This window comes from Halichoerus grypus, chromosome 12 (assembly GCF_964656455.1).
Source record: "Halichoerus grypus chromosome 12, mHalGry1.hap1.1, whole genome shotgun sequence".
Classification (NCBI taxonomy): domain Eukaryota; kingdom Metazoa; phylum Chordata; class Mammalia; order Carnivora; family Phocidae; genus Halichoerus; species Halichoerus grypus.
This window is the reverse complement of record NC_135723.1, coordinates 24,577,922-24,590,310: the sequence shown is the minus strand read 5'-3', so window position 1 is coordinate 24,590,310 and position 12,389 is coordinate 24,577,922. Positions and strand designations below refer to the sequence as shown.

The 12,389-nt window shown below is 38.8% G+C and overlaps 1 long non-coding RNA gene across 1 annotated transcript in view; it reads right to left on the bottom strand.

Annotated features, from left to right (window-relative positions):
- LOC144379730 (uncharacterized) overlaps positions 1-12,389 on the bottom strand; it is a 125,078-nt gene that overhangs the window by 38,492 nt on the left and 74,197 nt on the right. The gene's annotated exons all lie outside the window — the stretch shown is intronic.

The following is a 12,389-nucleotide window of genomic DNA, read 5'->3' as shown; positions in this document are numbered from 1 at the left end:
CTAAGCACATCAACTCCCTCTTGTGCTATAAATGTGCTCTAAGATCCTACAGGACCAGTCTTCCTCTTAGCACATGCATAGTATCTTGACCACTACAAATGGTGTATTAAATCTCTCCTTATGACACTTCTTTCTATCTCTTATTACTAACAGTTATGTATGTTATATCTTCCATAATAAATAATAAGCTTCTTGAAAGAACATTTTTTTAAACTTATCATTATATAGTGTCTGAAATGTGTTAGAATATTGATTCTTCTATTCAATCAGTATTAAATACCTACTTCATTAGGTATTGTGAAAAACACTAAGAATACAAAAATGAACAAGGTTGGGGTGCCTGGATGGCTCAGTTGGTTAAGTGTCTGACTTTACTTATTTTGTTGACACAAAATTAATCATGACACTCATCACAAGAATCACTAAACTGAAATCTACTAAGGAAGAGAGATGCATAAAAAGTTCATTTCTGATGTGGTGAAAATATAGATGAACAGGGTATAATGAGAAAATACTTGGCGTATGGAACCAAACCAAACTGAGAGGTCAGGAAAGGTATCTGAGAGATGTTAAATTATTAATGAAAATGAGAAGTTATTCTGATGGGGTGTGTGTGTGTATGTGTGTGTGTGTGTTAGTAGTGGTAATAATAATGGTGGTAAGATAAGATCCAACAAAAACATTCTACTATAGAACGATGGAGTGATGGTGCCATATGTAAAGGGCCACAGGTGGAAGAGAGCATGAATTACTTGAAAACTGATGGGAAATGAAGCTAGAAAAGTCAAGAATGTTCCTATGTTAAGGGTTCTTTGATATTAGCCTAACAAGTTTGGAAATTTTCTTGGGAAATCAGTGCAGAATTTTGAGTTGGGAGTAACAAGATCAGACTGGAATTTAAGAACAATCACTTTTGCAGCAGGTAGTGGGCTAGACCAAGGAAAGACCAAAACAACACCAACAGTCTGGAGGATAATATTTCTATAAATACTACTCAGAAAAGATTCCAATTCCCAGAAATCACAATTTATTGAGAATATTTCAATTTATATTTGTCAACAAAAACACATGTACCTTCAGAGGGGTCACTTTCAACTTAATTACATTTTTTCTCCCAGGGCCATTTCTTGTGTTTAGGGTTTATGAAATTAAATCACATGAGACCCATGGGGCGCCTGGGTGGCTCAGTCGTTAAGCGTCTGCCTTCGGCTCAGGTCATGATCCCAGGGTCCTGGGATCGAGCCCCGCATCGGGCTTCCTGCTCAGCAGGAAGCCTGCTTCTCCCTCTCCCACTCCCCCTGCTTGTGTTCCCTCTCTCGCTGTCTCTCTCTTTGTCAAAATAAATAAATAAAATCTTTACAAAATAAATAAATAAATAAAAATAAATTACATGGGACCCAAAGTGGTCTAATGAGTAGCTGATAGCAAATCCAACACTGAGATAAGATATACAGAGGATATATAGGGAGATTGGAATGAGTTCTTGTAATATAAACATGCTTATGTGACACAGTTTTCAACAAACAGCCACCCTCATTTAACACCAGCATTCCAGTTCTGAACTTGGTCCACATTCAGCATTTCACTCTTGTTGTTTGGTTTACTCCCTTGGAGTACTACTGTGATAGTATTTCTCTCCTACTGAATTTTAACATATTTTGAAAGCAGTCTAATATTGATGTCCCACACCACTGATATTTGAATATGGAGTGTTCTAACCTAATGTTGCATAAATATATAGAAAAATTAAAGCAGAACATTTTCAGCCTCTTTGAAATTTTTTTTTGATGATTCAAGCCCCAGGAGCAATTAGGTATCCTTCTGAGTGATGATGGTAAATATTCACTACGTAAAGGAAAGGCCATTACTTATTAAATGGTGAATTGTTCTAATTAAAAAAAAATAAAATAGATCAGCTGAGATCACACTGGCTTTAGCCCACACATATGAGACAAAGAAAAATAACTGGATAGTTGATTTGCCATGTTTGTGGCAATCTGTCTGAAAATATTGCCTAGTTCAAATGCCCCTGTGCAAATTTGCTGTGTTAGTTCTGAATTTTAAATAACATGATAAATAAGGCCTTGATAAACTAAAATTGGTGTCTTCAAAATCATTTGTGATTAAACTAAATGTTTTATATTGGCCTACTTTGTATTTTAATACATATTGTTTCTTTAAATGAAATAGGAATTTTTATTGAGTGGTAGTGAATGAGAAGAATCGAAGTCAAAATCCTGTGCTTGACCAAACAAATTATTTTGGACTAAGCCCATATCTCAGTGGGATGTAACATAGAGCTATAAGAACAAAAGACTGCCACTGAATTGTAGCACCATAGAAATACATTACACTATATTAAACCACCTTCTGGTTTTATAAAATATAAACTGTAAGTAATGAACTGAGATAAAGCCAGACAAAGAGAAAACAATATCTGTCCAAATCCAAAAGCAGAAGGAGGAATAAACTGCCTAGAACATTTCAGAGATAAAATGGCTATTACTTGTAAAAAGCTCCTATGATCAGCACACTTATTTTTTTTCTCATGATCAACACATTCACAGTTTTTTAGGAAGACTCTATATATCATATCCATCTCTAAATGTGCTATACATCTTCTTGAAAAGCCCTTCTGGACAAAGTTATTGCTCTAAGAATAAACTTCAAAATCTGCAATATTCAAAAGGAAATTTTCTCTGAATATTACTATATCCACCTGCTCTCTGTTTGCATCCACACAACTTAATAGGACAGGTGAAAAACACAAAATCTCACTGATTAGCCTCACTTCGGATTTATGACCATTAGGTCAAGAGGTTTCTCACTGCTGCCCAAAAGCACAGTACTGTCCCTGGACCATGTAGGCTTCCTTCCACATTCCACTTCCATGTAGATTATGTCATATCTTTCTTCACCTCTCCCCTTGGAAACTATTCCCCATGCTTATTCTCCACACATAAATATGCTTCCTCTTTATAAGAGAAAAAAGAAACAGTAGGAAGAAAATGTCTTCAGGTCTCCACCACTGTATCTATCCACCCATAGGCATCAATGTCCACATATCTTGCCTTTCCTCCTATTATTACCAATGAAATCTCCTAGCCCTTAGCTATGGCCAGTCTCTCCATTTTTACTCAAGTCTCCATCCCTTATCATCTATCCGAGGATGTCTCTTGAGAAATTCTCTCCTAATCCTCTAGTAACATCAGTTTTTCCTTTATATTGGCTCATTCTCATCAGTGTGCAAATATGCTATTATTTCTCCTGTCCTAGAATAGTACCCTCAATTGTACCAACTCTCTCCTATAGCTACCTCTGTGCTTTTTTGCTCACCGTTTCAGCAAAATTTTTCAGAAGAGTAGCTATAATTACTGCTACAATTTTTCTTTTCCAATTCTTTCTTGAACTCACTCCAATCAGGCTTTTGTATATTATATTTAACATGTCCAAATTTGAGCTCCCTGATATCCCCATTCTCCCCATAGCATATGCTGTCTTAAAACCTTTTCCATCTCGGGGGCGGAGCAAGATGGCGGAGGAGTAAGAGACCTGGATTTCGTCTCCTCTCAGGAATTCAGCTGGATAGGGATCAAACCATTCTGACCACCTATGAACTCAACAGGAGATCGAAGAAAAGAATAGCAACAACTCTCTGAACAGAAAAGCGACCACTTTCTGGAAGGTAGGACGTGCGGAGAAGTGAATCCGAGGCGATATTCGGAAGGATAGACGGCGGGGGAGGGGCCTCCGTCGGCCGCTTCTGGCAAGTGATAGAGCCACGGAGCACAAAATCGGAACTTTTAGAAGTCGGCTCCACTGAGGGACGTCACTCTGGTGGCGAAGTGGGGGGTGGAACCCTCGCAGGACAGTGTGGTCTCAGGACCCTCGGGGTCACAGAAAGACCGGGGGTGCCTGAGTGCGGCAGAACTCCCAGGTATCGGAGCAGGGAAGCCGGCTGCAGAGACGGAGCCCAGGCGCGGGCTCTCAGCTCGGGGTTGCTATAAACCGTGATCCGCGGCACAGTCGGGCCACTGCTCCTCCAGCAGGGACCCAAGAAGCGGCAGATCCGGGGAGACTCACCTTCTTCCCCCGGGAGGAGAGGTGCAGGAGCACACCGTGGGGATCTGCTGGGTTTGGAGACTCCACCTGGGGTCGGGTGCCAGATAGAAAGGCACGGTCACAGGCCGGGTGAGCGCGGAGTGTGGCCGGAGACCGGGGAGACGGGAGTGACTGACTGCTTTTCTCTGGGGGCTCACTGAGGAGCGGGACCCCGAGTTCTCGGCTCCGCCGGGGCGGAGACTGGGAGGCCGCCATTTTCACTCTCTGCCTCCAAAGCTGTACGGAAAGCTTGCAGGGAACAAAAGCTCCGGAGAGCAAACCCGAGCAGATTACTTAGACTGGACCGGGCAAGGGCGGGGCAATTTTGCCTCCGGCAAAGACATTTGGGAACCACGGCAACAGGCCCCTCCCCCAGAAGATCAGCGAGAACAGCCAGCCAAGACCAAGTTTACCGATCAATGAGAACGGCAGAACTCCAGCGCTAGGGGAATACTGCACATAGAATTCATGGCTTTTTTACCATGATTCTTTAGTCTTTCAAAGTTAATTATTTTTTTTAACTGTCTTTTTTTCTTTTTTCCTTTTTCCTTTTTTTTTGAATTTTTCTTTTTCCCTTTTTCAACCAACATCTTATCAATCCCCTTTTTAAAAAAAAAAACATTTTTATTTTTCATTTTTAAAGTCATATTCTATCCCTTCATAGTAGTTACCAGTATTTTTGGCATATATATATAAGTTGTTCTCTCTTTAAAATCTTGAGATAGTTTCTTCTAACAGATCAAAATATACTCTAAATCTCTAGTGTATGGTTTTTTTCTACTCCCCTGCCTGATCACATTCTCTCCCTTTTTTCTTTCTTTCTTTCTTTTTTTTTTTAATCCTCTTCTTTCTTTTTTCAAACAACTTATCAAATCCTTTTTTAAAATTTTTTATAATTTCCATCTTTACAGTCATATTCCATCCCTTCATCATATCAACCCTTATTTTTGTACATATATAAGTTTTTCTTTCTTTAAAATTTTGGGAGGGACTTTCTTTTAACAGACCAAAATACACCCAAAATCTAGTGTGTGGCACTGATCTATAATCCAGCCTGATCATATTTGATCACATTCTGTTTTTGTTTTGTTTTGTTTTGTTCTGCTTTTGTTTGTTTTTATCTTTATCTTTTTCTTTTTTCTTTTTTTCTTTCCTTTTCTTTTTTCTCTCTTTCCCTTTCTTTTCCCACTGCTTCAGGTCTTTTCTGATTTGTTTAGAGTATATTTTCTGGGGACGTTGTTACCCTGCTAGCATTTTGTTCTCTCATTAATCTATTCTCCTCTGCACAAAATGACAAGACGGAAAAAATCACCTCAACAAAAACAACAAGAGGTAGAACCGACTGCCAGGGACCTACTCAATACGGACATTAGTACGATGTCAGATCTAGAGTTCAGAATCATCACTTTAAAGATACTAGCTGGGCTTGTAAAAAACATGGAAGTTATTAGAGAAACCCTTTCTGGAGAAGTAAAAGAACTAAAATCTAACCAAGTAGAAATCAAAAAGGCTATCAATGAGGTGCAATCAAATATGGGGGCGCTAACTGCTAGGATAAATGAGGCAGAAGAAAGAATCAGTGAGATAGAAGACCAAATGATGGAAAATAAAGAAGCTGAGAAAAAGAGAGATAAACAACTACTGGATCACGAGGGCAGAATTCGAGAGATAAACGATACCATAAGACGAAACAACATTAGAATAATTGGGATCCCAGAAGAAGAAGAAAGAGAGAGAGGGGCAGAAGGTATAATGGAGCAAATTATAGCAGAGAACTTCCCTAATTTGGGGAAGGAAACAGGCATCAAAATCCAGGAAGCACAGAGAACCCCTCTCAAAATCAATAAAAATAGGTCAACACCCCGACATCTAATAGTAAAACTTACGAGTCTCAGAGACAAAGAGAAAATCCTGAAAGCAGCTCGGGAGAAGAGATATGTAACCTACAATGGTAGAAACATTACATTGGCAACAGACCTATCCACAGAGACCTGGCAGGCCAGAAAGGACTGGCAGGACATATTCAGAGCACTAAATGAGAAAAATATGCAGCCAAGAATACTATATCCAGCTAGGCTGTCATTGAAAATTGAAGGAGAGATAAAAAGCTTCCAGGACAAACAAAAACTAAAGGAATTTGCAAACACGAAACCAGCCCTACAACAAATCTTGAAAGGGGTCCTCTAAGCAAAGAGAGAGCCTAAAAGCAACATAGACCAGAAAGGAACACAAACAATATACAGTAACAGTCACTTTACAGGCAATACAATGGCACTGAATTCCTATCTTTCAATAGTTACCCTGAATGTAAATGGGCTAAATGCCCCAATCAAAAGACACAGGCTATCAGATTGGATTAAAAAACAAGACCCATCGATATGCTGTCTGCAAGAGACTCATTTTAGACCCAAAGACACTCCCAGATTGAAAGTGAGGGGGTGGAAAACCATTTACCATGCTAATGGACACCAAAAGAAAGCTGGGGTGGCAATCCTTATATCAGACAAATTAGATTTTAAACCAAAGACTGTAATAAGAGATGAGGAAGGACACTATATCCTACTTAAAGGGTCTATCCAACAAGAAGATCTCACAATTGTAAATATCTATGCCCCTAACATGGGAGCAGCCAATTATATAAGGCAATTAATAACAAAAGCAAAGAAACACATCGACAACAATACAATAATAGTGGGGGACTTTAACACCCCCCTCACTGAAATGGACAGATCGTCTAAGCAAAAGATCAACAAGGAAATAAAGACTTTAAATGACACACTGGACCAAATGGACTTCACAGACATATTCAGAACATTCCATCCCAAAGCAACGGAATACACATTCTTCTCTAGTGCCCATGGAACATTCTCCAGAATAGATCACATCCTAGGTCATAAATCAGGTCTCAACCGGTACCAGAAGATTGGGATCATCCCCTGCCTATTTTCAGAGCAAAATGCTTTGAAACTAGAACTCAATCACAAGAGGAAAGTCGGAAAGAACTCAAATACATGGAGGCTAAAGAGCATCCTACTGAAGAATGAATGGGTCAACCAGGAAATTAAAGAAGAATTTAAAAAATTCATGGAAACCAATGAAAATGAAAACACAACTGTTCAAAATCTTTGGGATACAGCAAAGGCAGTCCTAAGAGGAAAGTATATAGCAATACAAGCCTTTCTCAAGAAACAAGAAAGGTCTCAAGTACACAACCTAACCCTACACCTAAAGGAGCTGGAGAAAGAACAGCAAATAAAGCCTAAACCCAGCAGGAGAAGAGAAATAATAAAGATCAGAGCAGAAATCAATGAAATAGAAACCAAAAGAACAGTAGAACAGATCAATGAAAAAAGGAGCTGGTTCTTTGAAAGAATTAACAAGGTTGATAAGCCCCTGGCCAGACTTATCAAAAAGAAAAGAGAAAGGACCCAAATCAACAAAATCATGAATGAAAGAGGAGAGATCACAACCAACACCAAAGAAATACAAACAATTATAAGAACATATTATGAGCAACTCTATGCCAGCAAATTAGATAACCTGGAAGTAATGGATGCATTCCGAGAGATGTATCAACTACCAAAACTGAACCAGGAAGAAATAGAAAACCTGAACAGACCTATAACCACTAAGGAAATTGAAGCAGTCATCAAAAATCTCCCAAAACACAAAAGCCCAGGGCCAGATGGCTTCCCAGGGGAATTCTACCAAACATTTCAAGAAGAATTAATACCTATCCTTCTGAAACTGTTCCAAAAAATAGAAATGGAAGGAAAACTTCCAAACTCATTTTATGAGGCCAGCATTACCTTGATCCCAAAACCAGACAAAGACCCCAACAAAAAGGAGAATTACAGACCAATATCCCTGATGAACATGGATGCAAAAATTCTCACCAAAATACTAGCCAATAGGATCCAACAGTACATTAAAAGGATTATTCACCACGACCAAGTGGGATTTATCCCTGGGCTGCAAGGTTGGTTCAACATCCGCAAATCAATCAACGTGATACAATACATTAACAAAAGAAAGAACAAGAATCATATGATCCTCTCAATAGATGCAGAAAAAGCATTTGACAAAGTACAGCATCCTTTCTTGATCAAAACTCTTCAGAGTATAGGCATAGAGGGTACATACCTCAATATCATAAAAGCCATCTATGAAAAACCTACAACGAATATCATTCTCAATGGGGAAAAACTGAGAGCTTTCCCCCTAAGGTCAGGAACGCGGCAGGGATGTCCACTATCGCCACTGCTATTCAACATAGTATTGGAAGTCCTAGCCACAGCAATCAGACAACAAAAAGAAATCAAAGGCATCCAAATTGGCAAAGAAGTCAAACTCTCACTCTTTGCAGATGATATGATACTTTATGTGGAAAATCCCAAAGACTCCACCCCAAAACTGCTAGAACTCATACAGGAATTCAGGAAAGTGGCAGGATATAAAATCAATGCACAGAAGTCAGTGGCATTCCTATACACCAACAACAAGTCAGAAGAAAGAGAAATTAAGGAGTCGATCCCATTTACAATTGCACCCAAAACCATAAGATACCTAGGAATAAATCTAACCAAAGAGGCAAAGGATCTGTACTCAGAAAACTATAAAATACTCATGAAAGAAATTGAGGAAGACACAAAGAAATGGAAAAACGTTCCATGCTCATGGATTGGAAGAACAAATATTGTGAAGATGTCAATGCTACCTAGAGCAATCTACACATTCAATGCAATCCCCATCAAAATACCATCCCCTTTTTTCAAAGAAATGGAACAAATAATCCTAAAATTTGTATGGAACCAGAAAAGACCCCGCATAGCCAGAGGAATGTTGAAAAAGAAAAGCAAAGCTGGCGGCATCACAATTCCGGACTTCCAGCTCTACTACAAAGCTGTCATCATCAAGACAGTATGGTACTGGCACAAAAACAGACACATAGATCAATGGAACAGAATAGAGAGCCCAGAAATGGACCCTCAACTCTATGGTCAACTCATCTTTGACAAAGCAGGAAAGAATGTCCAATGGAAAAAAGACAGTCTCTTCAACAAATGGTGTTGGGAAAATTGGACAGCCACATGCAGAAGAATGAAACTGGACCATTTCCTTACACCACACACAAAAATAGACTCCAAATGGTTGAAAGACCTCAATGTGAGACAGGAGTCCATCCAAATCCTAAAGGAGAACACAAGCAGCAACCTCTTCGACCTCAGCCGCAGCAACTTCTTCCTAGAAACATCGCCAAAGGCAAGGGAAGCAAGAGCAAAAATGAACTATTGGGACTTCATCAAGATAAAAAGCTTTTGCAAAGCAAAGGAAACAGTCAACAAAACCAAAAGACAACTGACAGAATGGGAGAAGATATTTGCAAATGACATATCAGATAAAGGGCTAGTATCCAAAATCTATAAAGAACTCATCAAACTCAACACCAAAAGAACAAAGAATCCAATCAAGAAATGGGCAGAAGACATGAACGGACATTTTTCCAAAGAAGACATCCAAACGGCCAACAGACACATGAAAAAGTGTTCAACATCGCTCGGCATCAGGGAAATCCAAATCAAAACCTCAATGAGATACCACCTCACACCAGTCAGAATGGCTAAAATTAACAAGTCAGGAAATGACAGATGTTGGCGGGGATGCGGAGAAAGGGGAACCCTCCTACACTGTTGGTGGGAATGCAAGCTGGTGCAGCCACTCTGGAAAACAGTATGGAGGTTCCTCAAAAAGTTGAAAATAGAGCTACCATATGATCCAGCAACTGCACTACTGGGTATTTACCCCAAAGATACAAAAGTAGGGACCCGAAAGGCTACGTGCACCCCGATGTTTAGAGCAGCAATGTCCACAATAGCCAAACTGTGGAAAGAGCCAAGATGTCCATCAACAGATGAATGGATAAAGAAAAAGTGGTATATATATACAATGGAATATTATGCAGCCATCAAAAGGAATAAGATCTTGCCATTTGCAACGACGTGGATGGAACTGGAGGGTATTATGCTGAGCGAAATAAGTCAAACAGAGAAAGACATGTATCATATGACCTCACTGATATGAGGAATTCTTAATCTCAGGAAACAAACTGAGGGTTGCTGGAGTGGGGGGTGGGGTGGGAGGGATGGGGTGACTGGGTGATGGACACTGGGGAGGGTATGTGTTCTGGTAAGCGCTGTGAATTGTGCAAGACTGTTGAATCTCAGATCTGTACCTCTGAAACAAATAATGCAATATATGTTAAGAAAGAAAAAAAAGAAGAAGAAGAATGTAGCAGGAGGGGAAGAATGAAGGGGGGGAAATCGGAGGGGGAGAAGAACCATTAGAGACGATGGACTCTGAAAAACAAACTGAGGGTTCTAGAGGGGAGGGGGTTGGGAGGATGGGTTAGCCTGGTGATGGGTATTGAGGAGGGCACGTTCTGCATGGAGCACTGGGTATTATGCACAAACAATGAATCATGGAACACTATATCTAAAACTAATGATGTAATGTATGGGATTAACATAACAATAAAAAAATTTAAAAAAAAAAAAAAACCTTTTCCATCTCATTCCTCCATTTGCTCATTCCCAAACACTAGGAACCACATTTTTATTGCTCTCTTTTTCCCCCACCCCACAGGTAATCCTTTGAAAAATCCTGCCAAATTCTATCTTCAAAATATATTGTAAAAACAGACCAATTCTTATATCTGCACTTCTGTCAGTTTGGTCCAAGCCACCATGGTATCTTGCCTGAATGCATGCCCTACTACTGTTCTCCTTGCTTCTGCTTTTGCCTCATGTTAATCCATTTCTCACACAGTACTTAGAGAATGTCAATCCTCTGGGAAAAAAAATGGTGCAATGGTTTCCCTAGTCATTCAGAGTAAAAAGAAATGTTCTTACTATGGCCTATAAAACCCTACTATGGCCTATGAAGTCCCCCCTTTACATCTTACCTGATCTTCAACCTTTTCATTGCTTTCTCTCCACTCCAAATATATTGTTTTTCTCATTGTTTCTCCAACACAGCAGACATGTTACCATTTCACAGGCTTCCAATAAATACCTTGTCTGGAAGTATCTCCACAGCCTACTGCCTACCCCTGTATGCTGTTATCCTACTCAACAAGGTCTTCCCCAACTGCCACATCTAAAATTCAGTTCTGCCACACCACATCTCCTCTCTCTTTTCCTGTTTTAATTTCTCCTTGGTAGGCATAGGTATCACAATCTATCATACTAAACAACTATCTAGCTATCTAGCTATCTATATAATGGAGATATATATATATATATATATATATATATATATATATATATATATATATATAAATGGATATATAAATATATACTTATATATATAAATATAAACTTGGGTTTGCTTGTAATTGGACTTGGGTTTACTTGTAAACTACTTTCTGGGGAAAAAGACAGCCCCAATTTGTAACATTTGCTGAATTCCATGGTTTCCATGGAGCTGGACTGTGTGTATGTTTTCACAACTCTATTCAATGACATGTTGGTAGCCTGAAATTGGTCATGATTAGCATATAATATTTAATATTTGCTGAATAAATGAATTAATTAGTAGGCTAGGACAATTTGAATAAAAGTATTCTCTTCCAACTGGGAGGAAACAAAGAAATTCAATACAGCAAATGGCACATGACCATAAAATCAAGTGGATTTTGGACTTATGAAATACGATGAGAAAGAGACTGCTGGGACAGAGATTTCAAGTGGAAGACACAGGTAAGAGTAAGATGAATAAATGGTGAAAAAAACACATATCTTGAAATAACTCACTCTCTGAATTAGCACTACCCAGATATTTATTATAATAACCCAGTAGATATAATAACTATAAAATTTTACTCAGAATTTGAAAGCTGAATTGAAAACCCTACTGTAATGAATTTGCATATACAGATAAACACTTGTGACTAATTTAGTTCCTAGCTAGGATCACTTTTCATGATCTTAATGGTTAACACACAGTGCATCTTCATATCATCTTCCCCACACTGTTGAGTAACAACGTCTTCCAAGAAAGTAGAAAAGTCTCTGAGGAAAATAGGTAAGTGTATGAGACCTCAAAAATATGTTAAGCTTAGAGGAAAATTTGGAAGTGATAAGGAATAGTGAAAGGAATAAATATAAAAAGAAAATAAATAATACATAAACAATATAGAAGTTATTAGCTTGCCCATGGACATCTGTAGTCCATGTTATTTTGCTATGTGTGAGAAGCAAAAAAGAAAGAAAACTGTCATAGTTTCTTTG